Below are 15055 nucleotides of genomic sequence, written 5' to 3'. Positions count from 1 at the left end.
AGCACATCCTTCTTCACATGATGGCAGAAAGGAAAAGAATGAATGAGTCTTCAGCAAAAGGGGAAGCCCCTAATAAATCCACAAAATCTCGTGAGAACTAACTCAGTATCATGAGAACGGGATGGAGGAAACCTCACCCATGATTCAATTATTTCCACCTGGTCCTCCCGATGACAGGTGGGGATTATGGGAACTACAATTCAAGATGAGAGTTGGGCGGAGACACAGGTAAACCCTATTACCACTTGATGAATGTTTCGATTGTTTCCAATTTGGCGCTACTATAAATAAGTCATTGAGAATATTCAGGTATGAATCTTAGAAAGGACATATTTTTACTTCTTTTGAGTAAATACCTCAGAGTGAAATTATTGAGTCCTGTGTTAAGTATATGTTTCATTTAATGAAAAACTGCCAAACTGTTTTCTAAAGTTATTGGATCATTTGACATTCCCATCAGAAACATGAGTTCAAGTTGCTCCACAACCTCATCAACACCTGGGATTCTCAGATTTAATTTTAGCTAATTGGCTTAGTGTATAATATATATTATGTTGCAGTTTTCATGCTGCTGAGCATATTTTGATGTGCCTATTGGCCATTTACACATATTTTTGTGAATAAAATTTTTGATCATTTTTTAATTTCCAATTTTTATTTTAAGTGCAAAGGTACATGTGCAGGATGTGCAGGTTTGTTACATAGTTAAATGTGTGCCATTGTGAATAGCTGCACAGATCATCCCTTCACCTAGGTATTAAACCCAGCATCCATTAGCTATTCTTTCTGATGCTCTCCCTCCTCCTACCCCTGACCCTCCAACAGGCCCCAGTGTGTGTTGTTCCCCACCATGTGTCCACGTGTTCTCATGACTCAGCTCCCAGTTATAAGTGAGAACATGCAGTATTGGATTTTCCATTTCTGCGTTTGTTTGCTGAAGATAATGGTTTCCAGCTCCATCCATGTCCCTGCAAAGGACATGATCTCATTCATTTTTATGGCTGTGTAGTATTCCATGGTGTATATGTACCACCTTTTCTTTATTCAGTCTATCATTGATGGGCATTTAGGTTGATTTCATGTCTTTTCTATTGTGAATAGTGTTGCAATGAACATACACATGCATGTATCTTTATAATAGAATGATTTCTATTTCTTTGGGTATATACTCAGTAATGGGATTCTCTTGTTATTTAATTGTAATAATTCTTCTGGATAAAAACAAGTCATTTGTCAAATATGTGTAGTGTGAATACTTCTTCTTCATCTGTGGCTTATAGGCAAACCACTGTTTATTCATTTCTCCCTAAGAAAATACCTAAAATTGTACCTTAATAGGTAGATAGAATTAGACAAATGGAAAAAAGTGAGAACAAACATAAATATAAGCAAAAAACAAACATTTTAAGTACAAGGAACATTCAAAGTCAGAGTTGTATAGAGAATAATGTGGAGAGGCAAGTTGGAGTCAGGTCAGGGAGGGTGACATGCTCAGAAATCTGGAATGTATTTTATATACAGTGGGAAGCCACAAAGATTTTCCAATAGCCAAGTGATATAATCAAAGCTCTTCTTTAGTTTAAGTACTTTTAAAGCAATACATAAATACTTGTGAAGGCCAGATAATAAAAGTAAGGAGATCAGTTCGAAAACAATTTCAACAGTCCAAGTGAGAGAAAATGAGGTCCTGAGCAAGGATCATAAAAAGAAGTCAGAATTTGTAGAACTCAATCAACGGACCTTAAGAACCACTGTAGGCTAGGCATGAAAAGGCAGCAATAGATGCTAAAGACCCTGAGGTTCCATATAGGATGCTTGGCAGGCAGATAGCACCATACCACGGGTAAGGAAGGTAAGAGTAGGAGGTGCTTTTAAGAGACATAGGAGTCAAGATTTGGATTTGTGTTGTTGTGCCCCTGGGACCTCGGAGTAACCATGCCTACCCCATAAGAAGCTAAAATATTTTATTCCCCATAAAAAAAATGGGTTTAGATATATGAAATCAGGGGTCATCTTCCATCTGCAAGAAGATTGCTGACTCTACATAGAGAATGAAGACAACAAAAGAAGAATTTCAATGACATTTAAGGGGTAGGAAGAGAAACAGGAGTTGGTTAAGGAAACTGAGAAGAAAGTAGTCCCAAAAGTATAAAAAAAAATTCAGTGTTGTGAACGCCTAGAAAAATTTCAAAGAGCAGGATGTCAGTGTTGTCAAATGCTTCAGAGAGGTTGAGAATTTGGAAACATCCAGAAAAGTGTGCATTCTGTTCAACAGACTCTGTGCTTAACATACTCTATTTAAGAAAGAGAAGTGTGCCATATTTTTAAAATTTCCTTTTTATATGCCATATATTTTTATAACATTGTCAAATTAAAGTAGTAAGCTTGAGTTAACTTGTAAAATCATTTACATGAGGAAAAATATGGAATTCCCTGATGGCAGATGTACCAATGGAGTAGTTTACCATTCTTTTTTTTCCAACTAGATAACCCTTTCTTCAAATCAACCCTTACTCAGAAGTCCATTATCTAAAACACATAGAAGAAACACTATTCTGATTACAGATAACTGGATGGGAGCAGAGCCTCACTACCTTGTAAGTATCCCACAATTGATAAATAGATGATAGACTGGTAGAGATAGATGGATAGATAGAGATAGGATAGGTAATTAGACAGATGATAGATGATAGATCGATAGATCGATAGATCGATAGATAGATAGATAGATAGATAGATAGATAGATAGATAGATAGTTTCTAACCCCTTAATATCCCCAGTAGAATGTCATCTCCTTGAGAGCAGGGACATTATCTATCTGGCTCACCCACTGTCTTATTAGAGACTGAAATAGTGCCTGGCACTTGTTAGCACTAATCAAACATTAGCAAATAAGTGAATCGTAGTCTCCCAATACTGTTAGGCAACCAACATTTATAGACTGCCTAGTATGTTCAGAATGCTGGGCTATTTGCATTATGTGAACTTGACATGTGGAACACCAATTCTAGAAGAACATATTACTATTCACATCAGTATACCTAAGAAACATCACCTTGAAGAGCCTCCCCCAAGACATATAAGTTGACAGACCTAGAAATTCAACCTAGAAGCATTTAGCACCAATATGTGTGGTCTTTCTTTCCTGCACCACCATGTTGAACTCCTCTTCCTATGGTCCTCATGGATGATTACCTGGCCTCTAATGGTTGCTCTGGCACTAACTGAAATAAGTTGTCTGACTCCCACTTGGGAAGTTTGTTATACCAGTTGAAAGTGGACACAATTTAGAAAGGATAGAGAACAAGTAGAGCAGCATTAGTAACTCAGTTCTTCTTGCTGATGGTGTTAGAGTTGGGAATGGAAGACTGGTGGAACTCATCAATACAGAATAAACTCTGTTCTATACCCTCCCACTCCCACAAGGACCAGTGGGGAAATGCTATGAATTCTGCATGTGAAATCAACATTCATGCATTTGCAGTAGGATGTCTGATGAGTCTTTAATCACTATCTATTACCATGTAAAAAACTATCCCAAAACTTAAAGACTTAAAAGAGCAACGAGTTATTTATGTCACAATCAATGGTTTGGTAATTTGGGCTGGGATCAGTTGAGTGGTTCTGCTAATCTGAGCCAGGCTTAGCTGATCTTGGCAAAACTTGCATGTGCATCTATAGTTATTTGCTAGGTTGTATATTTGGTAGCATGGGCTGTCATAACAAAGTACCTCAGACTGGGTGCTTTAAAAAAACTGAAATTTATTTCCTGGAGACTGGAAGGAATTCCAAGATCAATGTATCAGCAGGGTTGATTTCTTCTAAGGTCTCTCTCCTTGGCTTGTAGATTGCCATTTTCCCCCTGTCTTCACAATGTTCTTTTCTTGGTGACTGCCTATGTTTGTGTCCAAATTTCCTCTTCCTATAAGGATACTATTCATATTGAATTGGAGTCCAATTTAAACACCCTATTTTAACTTAATTACCTCTTTAAAGGCCTCATCTCCAAATACTATTACATCCTAAAGTTCTAGGGATTAGGGCTTCAATGTATGAATTAGAGGTCGAGGGTGCCACAATTCAGCCTGTAACAGTTGACAAGTGAGTGGGTGGTCTAAGAAGTTTCCACTGGCATGGCTCATCTCTGTTCCACATGGTCTTTCATCCTCCAGATGGCAAGCCTGGGCTTATTTACAGGGCAATGGTGATAGGCATCCCAAGAGAAAGAAGAAGAATGCAGAGCCTCTCCAGGCTTGAGCTCAAAACCAGCATGACAGCACTCCTGCCACATTCAGTTACCCAAAGCAAGTCACAAAAACAGCCCAAATTCACAGGTGGAGAACTGTGACTATTTTTGCAATTGACTACAGCCACTCTCCTTTCTTCCCACTGTTGCACCTTGGGGAAATCTGTATAATACATTATGGGTTTTCTACTATTTTCATTATCAGGCTGAGCCTGGAAAGACTGTGATTCAGTGAAGGGGCCTTTCTTCTCACTCTAGCTCTCTTAGGCCTTTCTTTTCTTCCTCATCAGAAGGGACTATGGTGAAATTATTCATCCTGAGAGTCCATGGGTAGGTGGAAGGGGATGCCTCTTTTGAAGATAATTGCATCTTAAAATATACTAAGTCTTAAGCTAAAGAATGGAGCACTGATGGCAGAGTTTCTGGTAACACCAAGGAGTAGGAGAAACTTCCTTAAAAATCTATGATAATCGCCTCTTCCTGTGGAGGAGAAGTCCTTTGTTTTTAGTTACTTTCTACATGCCAAGTACATAGCCTCACACCCAGTGGCCACTCAATAAACAGTGAGTGTTCTGAAGTCTGAGAGTAAAGGTTCTAAAATATTTTCTGTGGCTGTGATTATGGAAGAACATTGAATATGCACAAGGAATCAGAGGAGCTGAGCAAGCCGCAGGCCATTCTTAGCCACCACCTGATGGTTTGACCTTACACAAGCTATTTTTACCTTATCCAAATCTCAGTTGTTCTCTCATTTGCAAATGAGAGATTTCGTAAGACAATCTCTAGGATTGCTTTCAGTTCTGATTTCCTATGAATTCTAATAAAATCTTCATGATAAGAGAGCAATGGTACATCCTCCTCTCTCCCTAGACAATCAGGCCATCATCACATTTGCTCTGCATGCACAATCCCATGTCTTTGTCTGAGGCTCTGAACTAAGTAAGCGTTACAACTATGACCAGCTGGAATGGGTCACAAGCTGTCCTAGATTTTCTGAATTCCTGTAAGTGACTACAGGGAGATAATAAAACCACTAAGTTTAGGAGGAATTGACGGATTTTTAGTCACCAAATATTTTCTGCCTCTCAAAATATCTCAGTAATAAGGCTTTAAAAGGTTGGAGTCCTTTGTCCTCTGACTGTCAGCCCTGCTCCTCCAAGCAATAACCATGTCTAGTGTGTATTTCTCTTGTATACATTGAAATTCAGTCTATTGTATACATTTTCTTTATGTCCACAATACATTTGTCTGCTCTGGATATATACAGCCATCTCCCAACTTTAAACATCAGTCTGTATATACAATGTGGGTGGGTTGGGTTTGGACCTGACCAGGACAAGGCCATGCACTTATATATTTAATAGCCCTGTCTTAACAATCTGCCATTACAGCAAACATGAAAAAAACAAATGGGGACAGAACTCTTTTCTGTTGTTGTTGTTGTTCAAACTCAACATCAAAAGTTATTGAATGATTTTGCTCTGCAGTAGCCAGAGGGAGTGCTAATAGAGAGAAGCTCTAAGCTCTGCTCTCTGCGTGGAAAGTAGTTCATATGCTTTATCATCTCTTAGAACCTGTCAAGCTCAGTTAGCTGAGTGGACATGGATTGCCTCAAACAGCATTTGCTATGCATTTGTTTTCCAAACACACTACACCTTCCTTGGAAGGTTAATCCTAACAGATAAAATGTTTGAGGGTTGATTTGGAGCTTACCAAGTCACTCCCCTTTTAAAATCAGGTCTCGAAAGGAGAAACAGAAACTGAATTCAAAGGTAGATCACCTATCAGAGCAAGCTTACGCTTTAGTTAAGCTTCTGTTAGACATTAACTGAAAGTTAAGATTTCTTTTTTAAGCAGAGAATTTATTCCTGTTCACAAACAGAGCCGTTTCTCCAGTTACCTCGAGGCTCCAAAATTCAGTATCTCCGATCTGCAGGACTACACTCACTGCCTCCACAGAAATATCGTGTGGCATGGAATTTCAGCAAGTTCTCCTGGGGCCCCAAGCATTCTTTCATTGCAAGGTCACTGCTCTGAGTGTTATTAGCATGGCAATAAAGAACATATGCACAACAAAGTTCAGGACAAGATCAAAAAGTGAAGAAAAAACAGCAGCACCTCTTAAGTTTCCAGTCTCCCAGCACTAAATGGGGGCACAAATAGACACACACACACACACACACACACACACAAACACACACACACACACACAAACACACACACACACAGACACACACACACACACAGACACACACACACACACACACACAGACACACACACAGACACACACACAAACACACACACACACAGACACACACAAACACACACACACACAAACACACACACACACACACACACACACACACACACAAACACACACACACACACACACAAACACACACACACACACAAACACACACACACAAACACACACACACACACAAACACACACACACAAACACACACACACACACACGAGGCATCTTCTTGATTCTGAAAGTCAGAGACTAGTTCTGCAATAGCTCAGATGTAATAGGAAGCAGTATACAACTGAGTGTTTACACAGAGTGGATGGGAGCAGACCACACAGGAACTTTAAGAATTTCAAGAAGGTGAAGAACAACTTTTTTATAGGGTAGTAAGGGAAGTTGTGTAGGCAGAATTCTGAGGTGACTCCCAAAATTTCCACCCTGTGACACGCATGTCCTGTATCAGCCCCTCCCTTTGAGTGTGGGTGGGCCTGACCTAACCAGCTGGGCCCTTTGCAAAGAGAGTCTAGAGCAGGTGTGTCTAATCTTTTGGCTTCCCCAGGCCACATTGGAAGAATAAGAATTGTCTTGGGCCACATATAAAATACGCTAATATGAAACGTAGCTGATGAGCTTTAAAAAAAAATCACATAATGTTTTAAGAAAGTTTACGAATTTATGTTGGGCCACATTCAAAGCTGTCCTGGGCTACTTAGGGCTCACAGACCACGGGTTGGACAGGCTTGGTCTAGAAGAAGCAAAAGAGATTCTAAGCTGCAGCGTATGCTCTCCTGTTGGCCTTGAAGACACAAACTGCTGTGTTGTGGAAAGGGCTATGAGGCAAAAAATGGTGTGCAGCCTCTAGCAGCAGAGAGAGCCTCCTGGCCGATGGCCACTGCAAAAGGAAGGACCTCCATTCTACAACTGCAAAGAATTGAATAACGCCAACAAATCCACAAGCTTAAGGACGCTGACCTCTAGAAAGGAATGCAGACTGGATTTCACCTTGATTTCAGTCTTGTGAGATCCTGAACAAAGAGCCCACCTAACCTGTGCCCAGACTCCTGACCTTCAGAGATTGTGAGAAAATGAATGGGTGTTGTTTTAAGCCATGAAGTTTGTGGTCGTTTGTTACAAAGCAGTAGAGAATGAATGCAGAAGGCTTCTTAGAGCAGAATAACTTGAGTGGGGCACAGAAGAAGATGCTGACAACTTGAAGAAATTCAAAGAAGGTAGAAAGCAGTGATACCGAGGGAATAAGGAGAAGGTAGGTGGTTAAGCAAAGGCCCTGAAGTAGTTAAGTGCATGGTAGGATATGTTTAAGATAACATCATGACAAAGAAGACCTTCACCTTCCTATTTCTTACTTTGATGAATGTAGAATGTTTACTTGGTAAGCAGATCATGGCTTATCACACCCATTACATATGAAAAAACTGAGGTCAATGGATGTGCATCAGTTGTGCATTGACATGTGATTATCCACGGACACAGTTAGCTTCCTGAAGCAAAAATCTCATTGAAATATATGAAATGCTTTCTGTTTGGTTTTACATTTTAGAGGATAAAATCTAAATTTCCCAAGCAGCATCTGAGGCCCTTCATGTACTTCTCATCACTCAATCTCACTGTTACACCCTACCCAAGCCAAACTGCACATACACACACACATACTCCCATACATTCCTGCATTGACCAGATAGTCCCCTACATATGGATATTCTTTCCCTAACTTCTCCCTCCACCATCCAGCCTCCCACCCCAAGCTGCTCCCTTATGGCTCTTTCATTCTTCCTTTAAGACTCCGGTCAAAAGCAATTTCTCTTGGGAAGCCTTCCTCTGGATCCCCACCTAACACCCCAGGCACAAACTTTGGTTAGTGATCCTGCACAGCATATTGAACATGCCTCTGTTAGCACAATAATAATAGCAGTAATATTAACAGCTCATGTTTATTGGATGAATATCTAAAGCCATACACTATACCTTTTTACACGCATTATCGTGTTGTATTTTTATCACATTTTTTGTGTTTACATGCTTCTCCACTAAATGTTGAATCTCTCAAAGGCAAGGACGATGACTTTTTCATCTTTGTACCCCCTAGGGCTTTGCACAGGGTAGAAAGCACTCAAAATATATTTAATAAATGAGTTAAAAGAGTCAAAACTAAGGCTAGAATTCAGGTCTACAGATCACAAGGCAGGGTTATTTCCTGTCATACCATCACAATAAAATGAATGTAGAAGGGCTTTTGTCAAACTCAAAAATACCATGTGGGGAAAGGCAGAAGATGTCAGCCAAAATCTCCCCTTCTGTGCCCCTCTCTTATCTCCTTCCTGCCTCCTGCTGCCAAAACAATTTTAGATAATGGGAAAGCTCATCGGCAATGCTGGTCTACTTTATGTAACTCAGGAACCCAAAAATATAAAGTGGAATGTACATGTGTTCGTGAACAGTGGGAAGCAAAATGAAGGCTTGCACGAAGAGAACCAGGCTATCCAGTGAACAGGGCATACAATCTGGACACCTGTAGAGAATCTGGAATCCTGTGGACATCCAGGCATCCCAAGGAGCAAAGGTAAGCGAGCTCCCTAGTTAGGCACCCAAAAGACCTGTGTGCACTCATTTCCTCCTTAGAATTCTGTGCTGTATTTCAACCATTGCTTTGGTAAACAAGGCAGTCAATGTGACTCTTAAGCAAGCTGTAAAAAACTCATTATCATCTAAGTAAGTAGAATTCGCCTTATTCAAGTCTTGCCATTTAGAGGTAGGTAATAGAATCATTTTGTATGGAACTGTCCCAGTCTTTGTCGTTTTCCCTTGTCTTTAGGAAAAAGCTGAATGTTGAATCGGCTGTCAGGTAACATCATGCTCTGTTGTGCTGACCCTAGGTCTCAGCCAGAAAAATCAGAGAAGGAATTTTTTCCCCTCATTTTAATATAAAAGACTCTATCAGGACTGCATAGAGCCCCCCTTTTTTCAAATAGAAGGGTATACGAGCCTCTCCTTGTTTTTCAATTGCCTGTGATTTCTCCCCAAACCTCCCTCCTTCTCACTCTCCTCCCTGCCAGCTCTCACCCAACTTACAAAACCCAATAGGTAGAACATCTCTAAATGTGATCTGCACAAGCAAATGTTTAGTGGGGTGAGAATGGAAGAAAAAAAAAATTAGCTTCCAATTGGCATAGTCAGCCTTGTACTTAGAAGGAACAAATTAAATCCTTGATCCTTAGGAATAGTTAGCAGGAATCTACTTTATGATCCCTAGGAATGGTTTAGGCAAATGGTTTAGCAGGAACTCCACTTTATTTTCTATAGAAGGATAAACATTCTTACAGCTTTTAAACCCAAGAAGTAGAAGGAGATAGCCTATTCGTTTATATTATATGTAAGGGTAATTCTTATCTCCACCCAGTTCAAGTCAAGAAACCTTATTTAAAGTTGGACTGGGTAGCAGAAGGGACACAGAGACCAGAAAGATATAGTTGGTGTCCTCTAGAAACTGATATTCTAGTAGCAGACTGTGATTAATAAGTAAATAAACAACTCAAAAATAAAGCAGAAACAGGATAAATGCTACAATAGAGATGGAGGCAAAGAAATGTGCAAATAGGGAAAATTAAGTTTATGGGAGTGGTCTTCTGATGCTTCCTTTCTCTGGAACTTGGGGCAACCAAAAGCTATGACAGCTCAGATTTCTGAAAAATACAGAAATGCATTATTTTATACTATATAATAATGGTTGTATTTCTAAGAAATACCACATTATCAAAAATAACATTACGAAAACAATTATTCTAACAGTGAAAAAAAAAGCCTTGGTGCTAGAGATCTCTAAACATGCCATCACAAAGTTATTTCTCCTATGGAAGTTCCAGTAATAAAAAATGTTTTACTAGGCCTACGTGTATTTTGCTATTTTAGGCAACACATCAGTTCATCGAAACTGACAAAAACAAACCTAAACATCCCTAGGCAAATCTAAGCGGTACATAAGACCAGACTTGGTAAATTTCGAGACTATCAAAATCATTTGCAGCCCTATTTACAATGTGGGGCAGATTGTCTTAGCGTGTGCTAAATATCCTGGTTTCTGACTCCCTGCAGTGTGTCTCCACGTGAAAGGGTTACTTATACTGAGCTGCAAGTGTTGAACTCAGGAGTGACCATGGGATTGCATGACCAGTGAGTGCAGCGTGGGCAGAAGTGATAGGTGTCACTTCCAAGCAGAGGCTTCAGAGCTAGTTTCTTGTCCACCTGTCCTTTTCCCTCTGTCACCACTAGAGTAGCCCAAGAGGAGCCCAGCCAGGAAGTGCTCTTTCAGCCTGAGTCCTAAAGTAGAGATGACCATGGGACGGGGCCAAACCCACTCGACATTTGGACACAGAGTGCTCTGGGCAGAATATGTCCCCCCAAAATTAATACGTTGAAATTCTAATCTCCAAGGTGATAGTATTAAGAGGTGGGGCCTTTGGGAGATGATTATGTCATGAGAGTAGAACCCCCACAGATGGGATTAGTGCCCTTATAAAAGAGGCCAGAGACAGCCAGCTTGCCTCTTCCTCCATGTGAGAACACATGGAGAGGTGTCCTTACGAACAGGGAAGCAGGCCCTCATCTGATACCTACATTGCTAGTGCCTTAATCGTAAACTTCCCAGCCTTCAGAACTAGAAGGAATACATTTCTGTTGGGTATGAGCTACACAGTTTACATATTTTGTTATAGCAGCTGGAACAGACTAAGACACGTAGCATAGGGGGGAAATAAACCTTTGTTGCAGCAAGCCAGTAAGATTTGGAGGCCATTTGTTACTGTAATATACACATTTTTTCTTACTTGTCATAAGTACGAAAAGTAAAGAAACAGGAATTTATCAGTTTGATATTCAAATAAAACAACTTCCTATAAGCCTAGTGATATTTCCCAGTTGTGACTCTTATTAGCAATTGTGGCCTACATAAAGTTACCATTCTTTGAAGACTCTGTACTAGGCATTTTTCATACATTATCTCATTCAGTCCTTTCAACAAGGGTAATAAGCTAGATATAAATCTCCATTTTACAGATAAGAAAACTGAGAGCCAAAGAAGTTAAGTAATTTGCTAAATGGTAATCACTTATTAACTTCCAAAAGCAGAATTTAACTTATTCTGTTTGATTCCAAATCCTGCCTTCCCATCACTCTTCCACGGGGTTAATTAAGGAATAAACTAATTGGCCACACAAGGCGACGGCTGATTACAACACTGAATTCATAAAAACCCAGGGCATGTTAATGTGGTCTGAATTAAGTTACTTAGCCTCCCTGAGGCTTAGTTTTTTCATCTGTAAAATGGAGATAACGTTATCTCCAGCGTTGTTAGAGGATTAAATATACATATACAGTCATGCCTCGCTTAACTATGGGGAGATCCTCTGAGAAATGCATCATTAGGTGATTACGTTATTGTAAAAACAGAGAGTTTACTTTCACAAACCTGATGGTATAGCCTACCACACATCTAGGCTATCTGGTAAAACTGATTGCTCCTAGGCTACAAACCTATACATCTAGCAAATTATTGTACTAAATACTGTAGGCAATTGTAGGCAAGGGTAAGTATTTGTGTATCTATACATAGAAAAGCTATAGTAAAAATACCCATAAAAGATAAACAGTGGTCCACCTGTGTAGGGCACTTGCCACGAATGGAGCTTGCAGGACCGGACGTTGCTCCGGGTGAGTCAATGAGTGAATGGTGAGTGAATGTGAAGGCCTAAGACACTATTGTACACAACTGTAGGCTTTATATAAACACTGTACACTTAGGCCATACTAAATCGATTTTTTAAACTTCTGCCTTTAATAATAAATTAACCTTAGCTTACTGTAATGTTTTTACTTTATAAATTTACTTTTTAAATTTTTGACTCTTGTAATAACGCTTAGCTTAAAACACACATATTGTACAGCTGTATAAAAATGGTTTTTTCTCTATATTCTTATTCTATATGCTTTTTGCGATTCTATTTTTTTTTTCTTTTAAAACTTTTTTGTTCAAAACTAAGACACAAGCAATTTAGCCTAGGCCTACACAAGGTCAGGATAATCTAGATCACTGTCTTTCACCTCCATTTCTTGTCCCACTGGAAGGTCTTCAGGGGCAATAACAGTCGTGACACTAAGGCCTAGGAGGAACCTATGTAGGGAGAGATGCGGAGCTAGGCCACAAGACAGGGTGCAAGTCGAAGCTCTGACTTGGAGGGCTACGCATCCCTGCGGGGCAGCAGCAGACATGCCTCCTCTCTCAATCTAAAAGGCGCAGAGCAAATGGCAGGGACCGCCGTCAACAGGCCCCTAACAGATGGACCCATCAGACATAAGAACAGGTTGGGCACCAACGGCCAGGAAAAAAAGACAGTTTAGAGGAACAGGACCTGGCTCCGGATGAAGGCAGAGAGAGATAGCTGTGGACGGGAGCGAGTTTGTGACAGGCCATGGCCCCTGACTAGCAATGAGCTGATGGAAGCAGCTGATGGGACTAATGACAGGAGGTAATGATGATGAAAAGCACTTAAGCAATGGGCCTTCAAGTAGCTGTTGTTGTTGCTGAAAGGCCTCCTGCCACAGAACAAAGCAATTAGTCAGTCACCCCGCCACCCAGCCCCTCCTCTGCCCGCCTCCCTTTTCCCACCTTTCCAGACCTCAGACCATTCATCCCTTTGTCTCATTAGCCCAGACTGCAGCAACCCAGACCCAGCAAACAGAAATGCACCAGCTGGAGACCAACCTTTAACGGCTGTCACCCACACAGGCAGCTCCAAAGGCAGGCTGTGGCTACAAAGGGGGCCCAGCCTTAGAGGGCCCTTTCTGTCCCCAGTTTTGGCATGAATTTTCCATGAAAATGTTACCTGTGCGCATATATACTTCAGTGTGTGGCACTGGCCTTTGCCCATAACACCAAAAGTAGACCTACTCATTTTTGCAGCTGGGAGAATAACTTCTTTGAGCAACAAATTAGAAAAGTATTTTGAGTTTGGGCATTTATCTGCCCAAAAAGAAACAGTATATGCTTGGAGTTGAGGATTCCTGAGTTCTTACTCTTGCTTCTACTCATCCTTTAATATTCACCTAAAGCATTCTCATGCTTGGACTCCTTCCTTCATCCACACAGGCCATCTCCTCCTGTACACTCCCATTACAGCAGCCTTTGCAATACAGGATAATACTACCTGGTCATGGTTGCTTTTTCTTGTGTGCCTTTCTGTCTGCCTCCCTTTCAAGACTATGATCTCATAGACAGTGAGGACCATTTCCATTCCTTTTTTTTCTCCTCAGTATCCAGCACATGGTCATAGTACCATCAAGTTTTTGAGCTATGCAACTTCCAAATCTATATAGTAGAGGTAGTCATACATGCCCTATTACATGTTCCAGTTTTAAGGTTTGAGATCAAATATGACAGCATAACTGGGAAGTGTTGGAAATGCACAATGATAAATGAATTATTGATATCAGGCATTGTGTATCTCTGCCTTCCTCTTGCATTCATCTAGCATTTTTGAGCACATTTTGTGTGCCAGGCACTATGTGGTGCAGATGAAGCCCCTCTTTGAAGCTTCCCTGGCTGAGCTCACTGTCTCAGTCTCCTTCAGCCCTGTACTTAACCTCCCGCCATGGACTAAGCCAGTGAATCCATGCTTGATGAACTCTGTTTCACCTTGCTGATGTTTCCACCAAAGCCCCAAGCTTACTGTCTGCTATCCGCAAAAATCATATTTTGAGTGCCAGCTACAAGTCAGGCATAGGACCAGACATCACAGAGAAGAGGAATGAAATGTGTAATAGGCAAGGTATAGAGTCTCTCCCCTAAGAAAATATAATACAATATAAGCAGAAAACAAAAACATGCAAGAGATACACACTAAAAAGTGATGTAGCAATTCAGACAAGGGAGAAGTTTCATTAACAGGTGCATCAGCAAAGTCTCCAGGAAAGAGATGACATTTGAGTTTGGGCATGAAGAATTGAAAGGCTTCAGGAGGCAGACATTATGCAAGAAAAGCTATTCTCAGAAAACTAGAGCTTTGAGGGACCTAAGAGGGTCAACCCTCAACCACTTCATTGTATAGATGAGGAAATCAAGGCAGAGATTCAGTAACTTGCTCAAGATCACTTAGCCTAGTAACTGGCGCAGCTGGAATACGAACTCCATAGCCCAGACTTTGACCAGAAAATGACATGACAAGAATCTACTTTAGTCAAAAGACTAAGGAGAAATAGAAACAGAGGGAGGGAGAGAAAGGTGAGAGAGGGAGAGAGAGAGAGGGACAGAAACAGACAGAGAGAGAGAGAGAAAGAGGAAATAAAGTAAAAGAAAAGCTTTAGAAAATCTCAGAGGAGGGTAGACCACTTAGGAAGCTACTACAAAAGCCTGTAAGTAAAATAATGAAAACCTTGTCTAGGGTGGTAGCTACAGGAATGGGAAGGGATGGATAATTCTGGAAGGATGGGTTAAAAGACTTTGATAACAGAATGTGGTAAGATGGAGGGGGAGTAGAATTCCAGAATTT

General features: G+C 40.6%; 1 long non-coding RNA gene across 1 annotated transcript in view; it reads left to right on the top strand.

Annotated features, from left to right (window-relative positions):
- The first annotated feature begins 8931 nt into the window (after positions 1–8931).
- Positions 8932–15055, top strand: part of LOC123574510 (uncharacterized) — a 30183-nt gene continuing 24059 nt past the window's right edge. The window contains exon 1 of the long non-coding RNA XR_006699508.3: positions 8932–9078. This is a non-coding gene — a long non-coding RNA (uncharacterized lncRNA). The remainder of the gene's footprint in view (positions 9079–15055) is intronic.

This window comes from Macaca fascicularis, chromosome 1 (genome assembly GCF_037993035.2).
Source record: "Macaca fascicularis isolate 582-1 chromosome 1, T2T-MFA8v1.1".
Lineage (NCBI taxonomy): Eukaryota > Metazoa > Chordata > Mammalia > Primates > Cercopithecidae > Macaca > Macaca fascicularis.
Note: the sequence above shows the minus strand (reverse complement) of the source record. Positions and strands in the feature narration are given on the sequence as shown.